Here is a 16,984-nt window from a genome sequence, read left to right on the forward strand (position 1 = left end):
ATAAAAAATAAAATAAAAAAGAACTTGGTCTTGTAAGCTCTTTAGATTTTCTGATATTGCATTTTTGGAATGATTTTAACTCTGTCAAGTTCTTTCCAAGTGAATTTTTATACAAGGTACTGAGAAAATAACTTTAATCAACTCATATGGACAAGCACTTTAAAGATTTTCTGATTGGGGTTTTTAATTGACTTTAAAAATTTTAATGAAAGAATGTAGTCAAACCTTAAAAAATAGTTTAGCCTCCTTTAAAAATTAAAACTTTTAATGAAATTTTTTCTCTCACATTTTTTTCTTCTTCTATTTAGCAATTACAATACTAATACTAATGACAATTGTAAAGAAGTAGCTATCCAGTTACAGGCCCAAGAAGCTTACAGTAGTGATCCTTACAGCCTTGCATCTTAACCAGAAGGCTAACAGGTATCTCTAATCAATTTTAAATGTTTCTATTAATCTGTACTGATATACATGCTCTGAACTAGGTATATTAATGGGATATATTGATGATTGCTACTTGAAATATTCTCTCTATATATAAACAAAACATGCTTAAAGCAACCTAAATGTAATGGTGATTTATTTCTGATTTTAAAATGTTTAACCTTGTAAGAACTATATGTTTCATTTGCCTAATATGACCTTGATTGTTCAGTATTGTGTATAGATCCAGATAGCTTTAATATATATATATACATATATATATATATATATATGTAATTGCTAATTATATTCACATTTACATAGTACCTTATGGCTTTCAAAATGCTTTTCTCATAGCTTTCAAGTAGATAATGCAAGTGTTATCCTCATTTCACTGAAGAAGGAAGATAACAATAGGAAATACTTTACTTCAAAATGGTGCAGTTTACCAGACCAAGATATTAGTGAGAATATAAAATTCTGTTTAAAAAATAATTTTTCTTTTTTATAAAGAAAAAAATCACAATAAGCTTTATTTTATCCAGAATTTTGATGGCTTATGAAATAGTTAACTACTATGTGATTCATATGCATCTTTTTATGTATTTACTTCATAAATACATTGTACATACTAATTTGTGCATACAAAAAAATTAATCATCTTAAAAAAATAGGTGAGCTTGAAGGAAACCGTGATGCCAAGATTTCAGACTTTATTTCTCAAGACAGTTGTTTTTAAGGTCAGGTAACTTAAAATATAAACATCATAGTAATTATTTTTAAATGTTTGTTTGCCATTAATCACTGATGAATAGAGTGCCACAGTTGTCTTCATTCAGAATTTGTAACATATAATTTATTCTACTACCTAAAAGAGAAATATATTATTTCAGTTGTCATTGAATGCTGTGAAACTGAAGAGTGATCTTGGAATGCAGCTTTAACCTCTAATTGAAGGAAATCACCCTGCTTATAGAATGTGCACCCACAAGACATCTTAGAAGTCTTAGAATTGATTTTCTAGAGATGCGGCTTGTATCAGAGATTTAACAGAAAAAAACAAGGCTGCCTTGTGGTGATAGAGACTGAATTTCGTTGCTGTTTTCCTCTCAGAGACTTTAAGAACTATCTTCCATGTCTGGATCTTCCCAGGATGCAGTTATAAACATTTGCAGACTTCCGAAAGTTACATGTTTTTCATTTCTACCCTAATCAGAAGTTTCCTTTTGTTTTGTTTGTTTTTAAAAGCTGGGCTAACTAAATTCAGACTACCTTCTTTCAAACAGCCATTCTCTTTTGCTTATTATCAACATACTGGCTGCTATTTGCACACTGGACTTGAGACATAGTTTTAATTATTTTTTTTTACAAGGCAGTGGGGTTAAGTGGCTTGGCCAAGGCCACACAGCTAGGTAATTATTAAATGTCTGAGGCTGGATTTGAACTCAGATACTCCTAACTCCAGGGCCGGTGCTCTATCCACTGCACCACTAGCTGCCCCTAGTTTTCATTATTTTTAAAAAGGTGGTGAAACCTTTTTTTAGGTATACTTGACTTTGCACACTTAGAAGCAGCCCTTCTTTAAAAAAAATTAAACTTTTAAAACCTTCTTTTTTCAGTTATAGAGATAGTATTTTGCTTTTTTCCCTCAGGTTAAAGCTAGTTCAGTGTGTTCAGGGGTTTCCTTACAACTCTGTGATTCATGAGAGTGATTTCATGAAATAATTTAATAAAATTATTAAAGGAGGTATCTTGACAGCCAATGGGAGGAATTTGGGAGGGGAAAATATTAAAGCTTTTGATGCTCCATTATTTGTATTTCAAAAGTTGTATCTTCTTATTTTTAAGAATAGTTTAACCTATGAACTGACAAATAAAATTTATTTCTATAGAAAATTGAGGAACCTCTATGGACTGTGTTTTACATGAAAATTTCTATTTACGGGGGGGGCAGAGCCCAGATGGTGGGATGAAGGCCGAATTTCCCCAGAAGTCCTTCCCCCCAAAAACTCCAAAAGCCAGAAAATTATGACTCTAGCCAAAATTTAGAGGGACAGAACCCACAGAAAGACTGAGTGATACATTTTCCCAGTCCAAGATAATTCAGAAGTTCCGCGGGAAAGGTGCGTTTCACCAGGACCTGGAGCTGTAAAAAGCCTCGGTTGCAATGCAAACCTGGCATAGCTTGAAGGGGTGGGGAGAGAATTCTGCTACACCAGAATGACTGTGGAATGAGGGAGCACTGGCTGTAGAACCTGCAGCAAGAATCTAGAGAAAACAGCCTGCACCTCCAGAGTATGGTCCACAGATGGTAAGGGGGTTAGGGAAGATTGCAGAAATTTCTGTGCTCTCCTTCGGGGTAGGACTCTGTTGTTTGCCTACACTCAGATCCAGGTTACAGTTTGAGCTTCCATACTAAGATAAACAAGTAGGACCCCTCCTTACAGTTACAGGGCAGAGGGAAGTGCTATGGTCATCTACATATCAAAGCACAGGCAAGAGAGCATGAGACCTTGTAGGAATGAAGGTCCCAGTGGGGTTTCCCCAAAAAAACCCAAAGCCTTGTAAATTAGTCTTGGGTTTGAGGAAATGAGTAAACAACAGAAAAAGCAGAATCTGACCATAGAGAGTTACTTTAGTCCCATGGAAAATCAAAACACATACTCAGATGATGACAAAATTGAAGCTTCTGTATCCCAAACCTCCAAGATAAATAGAAAATGGACTCAGACTATGGATAAGCTCAAAAAGAGACTTTGAAAAGCAATTAAGGGAGGTGGAGGAAAAATTGGGAGGAGAAATAAGAACAAGGCAGAAAAATCATGAAAACAAAATCAACAGTTTGATGAAAGAAATACAAAAAATACTGAAGAAAATAATATGTTAAAAACCAATTTAAGCCTAATGGGGAAAAAAAGCAAAACAAAAGGCAAATGAAGAGAAGAATGCCTTAAAAAGCAGAATTGGCCAGCTGGAAAAGGAGATAAAAAAAAGCTCTCTGAAGAAAATAATTCCTTCAAATGCAGAATGGAACTAATGAAAGCTGATGACTTTGCAAGAAATCAGGAAGAAATAAAACTCTTCCAAAATAAGCCAAAAATTAGAAGAAAATGTGAAATAATCTCGTTGGAAAAGCAACTGACCTCAAAAACAGATCCAGAAAAAGTAATTTAAAACTTATTGGGCTATCTGAAAGCCCCAAACAGGAAAAGAGCCTAGACTTTATTTTTCAAGAAATAATACAGCAAAATTGCCCTGAGATCCTAGAAGCAGAAGGCAAAATAGAAATTGAGGGAATCCACTGGTCACCTCCTGAAAGAGATACCAAAAGAAAAACTTGAAGGAATATTATAGCCAAACCCCAAAACTCCCAAATCAAAGAGAAAATTCTAAAAGCTGCCAGAAACAAACAATTCAACTACCAAGGCTCCATAGTCAGGATTACACAGGATCTGGCAGCATCTACATTAAGGGCTCATAGGGATTGGAATATGATATTCCAGAAAGCAAAAGATCTTGGTTTACAACCGAGAATCAACTACCCAGCAAAACTGAACATCCTCTTTCAGGGGAAAATATGAACTTTCAATGAAATGGGACCTTCAAACTTTCCTATTGAAACAACCCGAGCTGAACAGAAAGTTTGATCTCCAAGTACAGGACTGAACCATAGAGGGGGTGGATGACAAGGACTAACTATGAGGAACTTAATGGTATTGAACTGTTTGTATTCCTGCATGGGAAGAAGATATTTATAATTCATATGAACTTTATCATTTATAAGAGCTGTTGGGAGCATATTTAGACAGGACACAGGAAAGAGTGGAATATAATGGTATAATATAGTAAAAAGATGGGGTCAATGGGTGATAAAGGAAAATACTGGGAAGAAGGGAAAGGAGATAAAGAAGCTAAGAAATTTCACATAAGAGTCAAGAAAAAGCTTTTTCAATGGAGTGGAAAGGGGGGAAGGCAAGAGGGAATGAGTGAGCCTTCATTCTCATCAGAAATGGCTCAGAGAGGAAATAACATACACACTTAATGGGGTGACAAAATGTATCCTACCCTAGAGAAAAATGAGAAGAAAGGGATAGGATAAGGGGGAATGGAGGGGAGGGAAAGGGGGAATAGGTGACAGAATAGAGGGAAGATTCAGGGTATGGGTACTCAGATACAACACACTTTTGTACAGAGACAGGATAAAAGGAGAGAGAAAATAGAATAAATGACAGTGGGGAGGAATAGAATGGAGGTGCAGCTAGTAATAGCAATTGTGGGAAAAATATTGAAGCAACTTCTCTGTTGGACTTATGATAAAGAAAGCAACTCATGGACTTCCAGGTAAGATGGCGGAGAGAAGACAGGCACAGTTCTAAAGTCTCCTGATCTCTTCCCCATCTATCACATGAAACAAACCTCTTAAAAGAAATCCGAACCAGGAAACCCAGAAAGAAAAGCCAGGAGAGGAAAATCTAGCCCAGGATTTATCTCCCGCAGCAGCCTTGGCTGAGTACCAGCAGGTGAGTCTGAGCTCCAAGAGAAGATCAGCCCAGGATCAGCCAGATCAACAGCTGAATTGGGAGTCTGAGGGCCCAAGAGCTGGACCTGCTGGATCAGCGGTGGGGCTAGACAAAGGGGGCTTGGGTCCACGGGGAAGCAGAGGCGCTGGTGTTGGTGCTGTCCCATTGGAGCTTGGGGAAGGGGCTGCTGGGAGAGGTCTGATGCAGGAAAGCTGTGGACCACATCCCTGGGCTCCTCAGGTCTGAGAAACTCTGAGCCCACGCCTCCATTGCACTGAGGCCTCTTCTCAAACAAATGAAAATTACTTCTGCCTCAGGCCTAGGTGTGTGAGTAAAAGAACCAGCCCAGCTGAGGAATGACCTCAGGCCAGGGTAAAGCCCACTATTGATTGAAGGCAAAAGAATTCAATAGCTCCAATTCCCTCCCTCAAGCAAAGAGAGAAGGCCTCTCAAACAAGGTCACAGACACTCCAGAGAAAGCAACCAGCACCTCCTACTGGCCAGCCAGAGAAACTGCACTCAGTAAAGCCTTTAGAGATCCCAAGCCCAGGTGAACCAGCCCCACCCAACTTAAGGTTTTAGCATAATAAAGAAGGGTCAGCAGAAAGGTGGATCCATAGAAAAATTCATGGAAGGGAAAGACCCCAACCCAGAGAGACATGGAACATCTGAGGAGAATACAATCTGGTCTCCAGCACAGAAAGACTTCCTTGAAGAAATAAGGAAGGAGTTTAAAAATCAACTGGAAAATTTGGGGGAGACAATTAATACCTTGCAACAAGAAAACAAAACCTTAGAAAGTAGAATTGGACAAACACAAAAGGAGAATAAATCTCTCAGATCATCAATTGGACAATTACAAAATAAGAATAATTCTCTCAGATCCTCAAATGAGCAAATACAAAAAGAAATTAATTCTCTCAAAACCTCAATTGGTCAAAGGGAAAGCTCTTTCAAAAGTAGAATTGACCAATTGGAAAAGGTTAATGAAGAAAACTCCTCCCCCCAAAAAAATAATGGAGTCTACAGAAACTAATGACTCCATGAGACAACAAGAGTCAGTTAAACAAAATCAAAATATAGAAAGAATAGAAGCAAATGTAAAATACGTCATAAACAAAACCACTGACCTCGAGAATAGATCAGGAGGGGCAACCTGAAAATTATAGGACTTCCTGAAAACATTGAAGATAAAAAAAGCCTGGACTTAATATTGCAAGATCTAGTGATGGAAAACTGCTCTGATATCATGGAATCGGAGGGCAAAGTAGTTATTGAAAGAGTACATCAATCCCCACCAGAAAAAGATCCTAAAATGAAAACACCAAGGAATGTTGTGGCCAAACTCCAGAACTATCAGATAAAAGAGAAAATCCTGCAAGCAGCCAGAAAGAAAAAATTTAAATATCAAGGAGCCACAGTAAGGATCACACAGGACCTGGCTGCATCAACTTTAAGGGATCGAAGGGCTTGGAATAAGATATTTCAAAGAGCACAGGAGCTTGGAATGCAGCCAAGAATCTACTTTCCTGCAAAGCTGAGCCTTCTCTTCCAGGGAAAAAGATGGACATTTAACAAAATGGAAGAATCCAAAAATTTCTGATGAAAAGACCAGAGCTAAACAGAAAATTTGGACATCAAACAGGAGGTTCAAGAGACACATGAAAAGGTAAAAATGGGGGGGGGGCAGTAAAAGGAAAAAAAATGCAATCCAGTAAGTTGAAACTGGCTATATCCCAGCATGGGGGTGGGGGGGGGGAGAGACTCTCATAAATGATGAGAAATGTAACTCTAACAGAGAGAATATACCTAGCCAGAAATGATGGACATCCATGACTTATCCATGAGACTGATATCTAATGGGACGTAACTGGCTTTAACTCCACTGGGGAGAAAGACTCTAATAACTCTCAGGAATTTTGACTCTATTGAACAGAATATATTGAACTAGAAGGGACAGACACTCAGAATTTTCTATGACTTAGATAGAATGATCTAAAAAAAATACACTACCTCGCTAAAAAGGGGGACAGGAAAGAGACGGGAGGAGGGAGGGGATTGAATGGGACAAATCTCATTACACTAAGAGGTACAAAAAACCTATGGTAATAGAGGGGAAGAAGGGAGTAGAAGAGAAACACCTGAATCTTCTTCTCATCAGACTTGGCTTAAAGTCAACCTACACATACTCAGTTAACTTATAAAACATCTAACCTTTCAAGAAGTAAAAGGGGAAAAGGGGAGGGGGGACAGAGAAAGGGAAGGGGAGTGGAGGAAATAAGGGGAAATAACAAAAGGAAGGGAAGGGAACAGGGAAAGGGGAAAGAAAGGGGAGGGTGTGATATAGGAGGGCAAACACACTAAATGGGGTGGTATTCAAAAACAAAATACTGGGGAATATGGATAAAAGGGGGGAAGGGGAAAAATACAAACAGAGGGAAGATAGCACAGAGGGCAATAAAGAATTAGTAATCATAACCTTGAATGTGAATGGGATGAACTCTCCCTTAAAACGTAAGCAAATAGCAGAGTGGATTAAAAACCAGAATGCTACAATATGCTGCTTACAAGAAACTCATATGAAGCAGAGAGATACATATAGAGTAAAGGTAAAAGGTTGGAGCAAAATATATTTTGCTTCAGCTGAAGTAAAAAAAGCAGGGGTAGCAATCCTTATCTCAGACAAAGCAGCAGCAAAAATAGATAGCATTAAAAGAGATAAGGAAGGAAACTTTATCCTCCTAAAAGGTACCATAAACAATAAAGTCATTTCAATATTGAATATATATGCACCCAGTGGGACAGCACCCAAATTCTTAGAGGAGAAGCTGTGTGCTCTACTTGCTGCCCCCTTTAAAAATTATGTTGAGGCAATGAAGGGGGAGGAGGGACAGTATTCTTAAGAGAGCAACAGGCAAGCTCCTTTTAACAGTTTGAGAACAAAACATGTCAATGGGAAGGGTCCTGGGAACCTTCTACCACCCCTAAACTTCCTCCCAGATTGCCAAAGGAAATGTCAGAGAGAAAGTGTTTCCACATCAAACTGAGAAAAATGAACTCTTCTTTCCACTATTCAAAATGAAAAAAAAAAGTCCAGTCTCTGAACAATAATGGTTTCGATTTCTGTCTGCTTATTAAAATGCTTTTGAAATAAAATTCTGGGGTTGAGAGACTTTCTATGATTTAAAGACATGCACAGCTCGAACCACATACTGCCAGCAAATGGAACACTCGCTCATACACTTGCCACATTTGGTGCAAGTGACCATGTGGCCACACTCCAGAAGAACACAATCAATGACTGCGTCCATGCAGATCCGGCAGAGGTTGTCATCTTCATCATCATTGAGCTGCATCTTATCTCCATATGACTTTTGATTTTCCTCATTTTCTTTATATAGTCTGTTCACTCTTTCTACCAGCTCCCACTTTTCACAACAGCCAGAATAGTTGACAAAGTTCCGAGCAAGGATTTCCTTCAATTGTGTGACACTCATCCTTTCAACATCTTCAAGACTTGACAGATCACATAATGAAGCTCTCATCCACTTTCTAGAGAGTCCAGGGATATCTTCGGCATTTTCTTCATCATCTTCTGTGTTTTTTGAGGGTGTTTCACCTTGTCCCTGTGAAAGTGCTTCAGGGCCTGAGAATCCTCTTTGACTTGTGAGGTCTCCCTGTGCTGAAGACACTGTTGAAGAAGGGACCGGATATGCCAAAAAAAATATTGAATTTAAACACTAGAAGAGCAACAATGTGGAAACTTCAGTTAGTGTTTTCAACTCACTTGACTAAAAGGGTAAATAATCTGCCTTCAATATAATCAGAGAGTCTCCGTAGAAAACTGCCAGTGCCTTAGAATAAATATGTCAATTTATGTTGATTAAGCATTTCTTACCAATTGCTGCATCAAGAAGTCATTACAAAAGTTTGTGTGCTAAGGACATTTTTCTTTTTTTTTTTTGAAGCCTGTAACATAATTTTACATTCCTTGTATAGTGAAGATGTTTTTGTTTTGCTCTCAATGCTTTCCTGCTAACTCATTTCAAGTTTAGGAATAAATTTGCAAATTTAAAAAAAAAGGGTTGGAGCAAAATATATTTTGCTTCAGCTGAAGTAAAAAAGCAGAGGTAGCAATCCTTATCTCAGACAAAGCAGCAGCAAAAATAGATAGTGTTAAAAGAGATAAGGAAGAAAACTTTATCCAGTACCATAGACAATAAAGACATTTCAATATTGAATATATATGCACCCAGTGGGACAGCATCCAAATTCTTAGAGGAGAAGCTGAACGAATTACAGGAAGACATAGACAGCAAAACTCTACTAGTAGGAGACCTCAACCTCCCGCTATCAGATCTAGATAAATCAAATCATAAAACAAACAAGAAAGAAATTAGAGAGGTAAATAGATTGTTAGAAAAATTAGATATGGTAGACTTACGGAGGAAACTGAATGGGGATAGAAAGGAATATACCTTTTTCTCTGCAGTACATGGAACTTATACAAAAACTGACCATGTACTAGGACATAAAAACCTAATGATCAACTGCAGAAAGGCAGAAATAGTGAATACATCTTTCTCAGATCACAATGCAATAAAAGTCATATGCAATACTGGGCCAAGGAGATATAGACCCAGAGCAAATTGGAAACTGAATAACCTCATCTTACAAAATGAGTGGACCAAAAAACAAATTATAGAAAAAATTAACCATTTTATCCTAGATAATGATAATAATGAAACAACATACCAAAACCTATGGGATTCATTCAAAGCAACTCTCAGGGGATATATTATAGCTCTAAATGCTTATATGAATAAATTGGAGAAAGAGGAAATCAATGAACTAAACATGCAACTAAAAAAATTAGAGAAAGAACAAATCAAAAATCCCCAATCAAATACCAAATTAGAAATTTTAAACATTAAAGGAGAAATTAATAAAATAGAAAGCAAAAAAATATTGAATTAATAAATAAAACCAAAAGTTGCTATTATGAAAAAACCAATAAAATTGATAAAACTCTGGTCAATTTGACTAAAAAAAAGAAAGAAGAAACCCAAATTGCTAGTATTATAAATGAAAAAGGTGAACTCACCACCAATGAGGAGGAAATTAAAGTAATAATTTGAAATTATTTTGCCCAACTTTATGCCAATAAATTTGATAATCTAAGTGAAATGGATGAATATTTACAAAAATATAAGTTGCCCAGGTTAAATAAAGAGGAGATTAAATACCTGAACAACCCTATCTCAGAAAAAGAAATTCAACAAGCCATTATTGAACTCCCTAAAAATAAATCTCCAGGGCCTGATGGATTCACAAGTGAATTCTACCAAACATTTAAGGAACAATTGGTTCCAATCCTATATAAACTCTTTGGAAAAATAGGGAAAGATGGAACTCTGCCTAACTCTTTCTATGAAACCAATATGGTACTATTACCTAAACCAGGAAGAGTTAAAACAGAGAAAGAAAATTATAGACCTATTTCCCTGATGAATATCGATGCAAAAATCCTAAATAAAATCTTAGCAAAACGACTACAAGTCATCACTAGGATAATACATTATGATCAAGTAGGATTTATTCCAGGAATGCAGGGTTGGTTCAATATTAGGAAAACTGTTAGTATACTCAATTATATCAACAACAAACCTATCAGAAATCATATGATCATAGCAATAGATGCTGAAAAAGCTTTTGACAAAATACAGCATCCATTCCTATTAAAAACACTAGAGAGTGTAGGAATAAATAGACTGTTCCTTAAAAAAATTAGCAGTATCTATCTGAAACCATCAACAAGCATTATGGGGAGAGGCTAGAGGCATTCCCAATAAGATCAGGGGTGAAACAAGGGTGCCCATTATCACCACTACTATTCAATATTGTATTAGAAATGTTAGCATCAGCAATTAGAGAAGAAAAAGAAATTGAAGGAATTAGAATTGGGAAGGAAGAGACAAAACTCTCACTCTTCACAGATGACATGATGGTCTACCTAGAGAATCCCAAGAAATCATCTAAAAAACTACTGGAAACAATTAGCAATTTTAGCAAAGTTGCAGCTTATAAAATAAACCCCCATAAATCCTCAACTTTCCTATATATATATATATATATATATGTCTATCAAGAAACAGCAGGAAGAGCTAAAAAGAGAAATCCCATTCAAGGTAACCTCAGACAGTGTAAAATACTTGGGAGTCTATTTGCCAAGACAGACTCAGAATCTTTTTGAAAACAATTATAAAACACTTCTCACACAAATTAAATCAGATTTAAATAACTGGGCAAATATCAACAGCTCATGGATAGGGACAGCTAATATAATAAAAATGACAATTATACCAAAACTAAACTATCTGTTTAGTGCCCTACCAATCAAAATTCCAAAAAATTACTTTAATGAGTTAGAAAAAATTGTAAGTAAATTCATATGGAGAAATAAAAAGTCAAGAATTGCCAGGAGCTTAATGAAAAAAAAATGCAAATGAAGGTGGCTTAGCACTACCCGATCTAAAATTATATTATAAAGCATCAGTCATCAAAACTGTTTGATATTGGCTAAGAAATAGAGTGGTGGACCAGTGGAATAGACTAGGTGTAAAAGCAGGAGAGGATTGCAGTAATCTGCTGTTTGATAAACCCAAAGAGTCCGGCCACCAGGATAAAAACTCCCTCTTTGATAAAAATTGCTGGGATAATTGGAAGTTAGTATGGAAGAAACTTAGATTAGACCAACACCTCACACCCTTTACCAAGATAAAATCCAAATGGTTACAGGACATAGACATAAAAAACAATACTATAAGCAAATTAGAAGATCAAGGACTAGTCTACCTGTCAGATCTATGGAAAGGGGAACAGTTTATGACTAAGGAAGAGTTGGAGAACATCACTAAAAACCAATTAGATGATTTCGATTACATTAAATTAAAAAGCTTTTGCACAGATAAAACCAATGTAATCAAGATCAAAAGAAAAGTAGTAAATTGGGAAACAATCTTTACAACTAATGATTCTGACAAAGGACTCATTTCTAAAATATACAGAGAACTGAGTCATATTTTTAAAACAAAAAGCCATTCCCCAATTGACAAATGGTCAAAGGATATGCAAAGGCAATTTACAGATGAGATCAAAGCAATCCATAGCCATATGAAAAAATGCTCTAAATCATTAATTATTAGAGAAATGCAAATTAAAGCTTCTCTGAGGTACCACCTCACACCTCTCAGATTGGCCAGTATGACCAGGAAGGATAATGATCATTGTTGGAAGGGATGTGGGAAATCTGGGACACTATTACACTGTTGGTGGAGCTGTGAACTCATCCAACCCTTCTGGAGAGCTATTTGGAACTATGCCCAAAGGGCAACAAAAACGTGCATACCCTTTGACCCAGCAGCACCACTACTGGGTCTATACCCTGAAGAGATGAGGAAAAAGGGTAAAAACATTACTTGTACAAAAATATTTATAGCAGCCCTGTTTGTGGTGGCAAAGAATTGGAAATCCAGTAAATGTCCTTCAATTGGGGAATGGTTTAGCAAACTGTGGTATATGTATGTCATGGAACACTATTGTTCTATTAGAAACCAGGAGGGACGGGATTTCAGGGAAACCTGGAGGGATTTGCATGAACTGATGCTGAGTGAGATGAGCAGAACCAGAAAAACACTGTACACCCTAACAGCAACATGGGAGTGATGTTCAACCTTGAAGGACTTGCTCATTCCATCAGCGCAACAAGTGGGAACAATTTTTGGCTGTCTGCAAAGGAGAGTACCATCTGTATCCAGATAAGGAGATGTGGAGTTTGAACAAAGTACAAGGACTATTCCCTTTAATTCAGAAAAAAACCCAAATGTCTTATTATCTGATCTGGTTACCTCTGAGAATTCTGTTCTCTTTAAGGATATGATTTCTCTCTCATCACACCCAATTTGGATCAAGGTACAACATGAAAACAAAGTAATGACTGACAGAGTGCTATCTGGGGCCGGGGGAGGCAGGAAGCAAGATTAGGGAAAAATTGTAAAACTCAAATAATATCTTTAATAAAAATTTTAAAAAAAATTTACAAAAAGAACGCAACTCATCCCAGAGACAGAGCCATTGGAATCTGAACACAGACTGGAGCATGTTTTTGTTCTCTCTCTCTCTCACTGTTCTTGAGGTTTCTCATCTTCTTGGGCTAGGGCAGGTTATATTTATTATAATTATTATTGTAATAATAGTAATAAATTTTAAAATAGGAAAAAAAGAAAATTTCTATTTACTAAAAATCCTCAATGTATCATCAAAAAGTAAAACAACTTCATATTTTTACTGGGAAATGTTCCTACTGATTGTGTCTGATGCTAATGGGTATAAGGATTCATAATAGAAATATTTTCCTAACAGCAAAGAAGAAAATCTTTCTTAATAAAACTTTATTAGGAATAACCCAGTGCAGGCCTGTCATAGCAAGCTGTCAGATTCTAAGAAAATATTAGCTACACTTGATTAAAATGAAATTGTGGGGGTGGCTAGGTGGCACAGTGGATAGAACACTGGTCCTGGAGTCAGGAGTACCTGAGTTCAAATCCGGCCTCAGACACTTAATAATTACCTAGTTGTGTGGCCTTGGTCAAGCCTACTTAACCCCATTGCCTTGCAAAAGAAAAAAACCCTAAAAAATAAAATGAAATGAAATGAAATTGTGAAATACTTAACAATATAAATAAGGATATAATAAAATTTAGTGAAGGAAGAGGGGAAGGAAGGGTGGTAGGAAGGAAGGGGAAAAAACAAAGAAAGAATGTTAGTTAAAATAGGGGAAACAACAGAAGGTTTAGAGAATTATCCTTCCAGAAGTCACTCTGTCCTACTGGATCCAGATGCCTCCAAGTATACCAAAGGGCTCTATCTAACTCAGAGGAGCAGAAAGTTGAGCATGTCTATGGGTAAATAACCCATAGACACCTACATTCTTGGTTTTGTTGCTTCGTTGTTGTTGTTATTGTTGTTATTTTGCCTAGTCATTTTGCTATTAATAACACTGCCCTATAAGGATTATTCTACTGGAATGGCTCCAGTGACACCAAAATTAAGTTCAAAAATTATTTTATTTAACTTTGTATTCCACAATGCCTTGCATTTAGTAAATAATTACTTGATGAATGAATGAATGAATGGTCTCTGCAACTTTGTCATCTTCATATGATCATGTTCCTTGGAAGTGTAACTTACTGTTAAAAGTCTTGTCTTGTTCAGTCTCTGTCCAATGACCCACAACTTTATCTATACCAGATCATAGTAGAGTAGACTGATTTGAAGCCTTTTGCAACCCTTCACAGTTGAACTATCAGCAAGGTTGGTACCCAAGTGGCTCAAACTCAGAGCATACCTGACCTATGTTGATCTTCCATCATGTTGCCCATTCAGTTCTGACAGACGAGAACAGAAAAATGTGATTGATTGTTCAGAGGTCTAAAGCAAAATGAAAGTTTCAGGTTCTGTGAGACATTTTACATTTGGTTACACAATTAAGACTGTTTACAGGAAACTGAGATATCCTGATCCAATCTGTAAATATACATATTTACATAGCTGCTTTCTATCTTTTTAGAAGTCTCACTAATCATTCTGACTACAATTCTCTCCTGATTATCTCCAAATACTTTCTACACAAATTTTCCAATTGTCTATGCTTATGTACCCCTAACATGTCTATTCCTTTTACTTGTTTTCATACGTTTTCTTCAAGCAGATAGTAATCATCAAGTTTACTGAGTCTCCAAGACTTTCGTGAAACTTGAGAAGTCATACTATCTCACTATTATTAATGTCAAGCTGATAGGATCTCAGATTTTAAGTGAACCACAAGCCTTATTGAATTAACAAGGACATGGCAATCAAAAAGCTCCTAAAAGCTAAGACTGGTATCCAGTGTCCAGAAGAGGAAAAGGAATAGTAGCACTACTAAAACTGTTCTTTTTAAAGTACATTTTGAGAATTATATTTACATCTGGTCATTAAATTTTTGGAAAAACATTGACAAATAAGAGTGTAACTATGATTGTGACCAAACATGATACAGAAGTCTATGTAGAAACATCAGTTGAAGGGGCGGCTAGGTGGCACAGTGGATAAAGCACCAGCCCTGGAGTCAGGAGTCCCTGGGTTCAAATCCGGTCTCAAACACTTAATAATTACCTAGCTGTGTGGCCTTGGGCAAGCCACTTAACCCCATTTGCCTTTCAAAAACCAAAAAAAAACCCAACAGAAAGATCATTTGAGGGGAGTGGGGCCAAGATGATGGAGTGAAGGCAGGAAATTCCTGCAGCTCTCCCCCAGACCACTCCAAGTACCTTTAAATAATGACTCTAATCAAATTCTAGAGTAGCAGAACCCACAGAGAGATTGAGTAAAACAATTTCCTGACAAGACAACTTGGATGATGCACAGGAAAGATCTGTTACACTGGAGTTAGAAAGAGCCCCAACAGAGCCTAGGCCATGCAGCCATTGGTACAAAGCAGCTCCAGCCATCCAGGAGCAGACTGCAGGGGCACCTAGGTCCATGACAGCAGGGAGTTTCCAGACCTCTCAACCCAGGGATTACCAAGGACTATTTGGAAGATCAATGGGAAAATTCTGCCCCACCAGAGTGGGCATAGAGCACAGTCCAGCACAGGCCTCAATGTAGACCTGGTTCCAGGAACCAGTAACAGGCCTGGGGAGTCACCCAACAGGGAGCCACCTGGTAGCAGCTGCTTTCAGAGTGTCGGTCCACTGACAGTAAGGGCATCAGAATAAACTGCAGAAATCTCTTTGCTATCTCTGAGGCAAGACTCTGTTGCTTTTCTCATACACAGATCCAGGTTTCAGTCTGGTCCCCAGTCTCAGGAAAAGGAACTTTACTGCCAAGGTGGAGCAGTAATCCTCCTCACAGTTCCAGGGCAGAGGGGAAAGCTTGGGGTCATCCACAAACCAGAATACAGACCAGAAAAGCAGTCATAGGAATTGAAGTTCCTGAGGGGGGTCCCTGGAAATAGCTGCAAAAACCCTCAAAAGCTTGGGAAAGTGTATTATCCACACTAGAAGCAGAACTTCACCTCAACAAAGAGTTAATGTCAAGTCTTAGACTGGGGGAAATGGCAATCAACAAAAGAAAAAAAAATCCAACCATAGACAATTATTTTGGAGTATCATGGAAAATTAATATACACTCTCAGAAGATAATGAAGTCAAAGCTGCAAATCCTCCCCCCCAAAATATAAATTGTTCTCAGGCAATGGAAGACCTCAAAAACTATTTTCAAAATCAAAAAGGGAGGTAGAGGAAAAATTTGGAAGAGAAATGAGAGCAATGCAGGAAAATCATGAAAACCAAGCCAGCAGCTTAGTGAGAATTTAAAAAAAATTACTGAAGAAAAAAACAGGTTAAAAAACAATTTTAGTCAAATGGAAAAAGCAGTTCAAAATGCCAAGGAGGAGAATAATACCTAAAAATCAGAATTGTACATATGGAAAAGGAGATATAAAAGCACACTGAAGAAAATAGTTCCTTCAAATGTAGATTGGAGCTAAAGGAAATTTATGACTTTTTGAGAAATCAAGAAACAATAAAAACAAATCCAATAGAATGAAAAACTAGAAGAAAATGTAAAATAATCTAACTGGAAAAGCAACTGACCTGGAAATGATATCCAGGAGAGATAATTTAAAAATTATTAGGCTACCTAAGAGTCATAACCAGGAAAAGAACCTAGACTTCATTGTTCAAGAAATAATCCAAGAAAATTTCTCTGATATCCTAGAAGCAGAAGGTAAAATAGAAATGGTGGGAATCTACCAATCACCTCCTGAAAGAGATTCCAAAATAAAAACTCCCTGGAATTTTATATCCAAATTCCAGAACTATTAAATCAAAGTGAAAATGTTACAAGCAGCCAGAAAGAAACAATTCAAATATCATAAAGTGATAGGATAACATGAGATTTAGCAGCTTCTACATAAAGGGCTTATAGTGCTTGGAATA

The 16,984-nt window shown here is 37.0% G+C and overlaps 1 long non-coding RNA gene across 1 annotated transcript in view; it reads left to right on the forward strand.

Moving 5' to 3' along the window:
• Window positions 1-2,299, forward strand: part of LOC141511149 (uncharacterized) — a 90,004-nt gene extending 87,705 nt beyond the window's left edge. Inside the window, exons 2-3 of the long non-coding RNA XR_012475267.1 lie at window positions 309-423; window positions 1,317-2,299. This is a non-coding gene — a long non-coding RNA (uncharacterized LOC141511149). The remainder of the gene's footprint in view (window positions 1-308; window positions 424-1,316) is intronic.
• Window positions 2,300-16,984: the final 14,685 nt, after the last annotated feature.

The sequence above is a fragment of the Macrotis lagotis genome, chromosome 2 (genome assembly GCF_037893015.1).
Source record: "Macrotis lagotis isolate mMagLag1 chromosome 2, bilby.v1.9.chrom.fasta, whole genome shotgun sequence".
Classification (NCBI taxonomy): domain Eukaryota; kingdom Metazoa; phylum Chordata; class Mammalia; order Peramelemorphia; family Peramelidae; genus Macrotis; species Macrotis lagotis.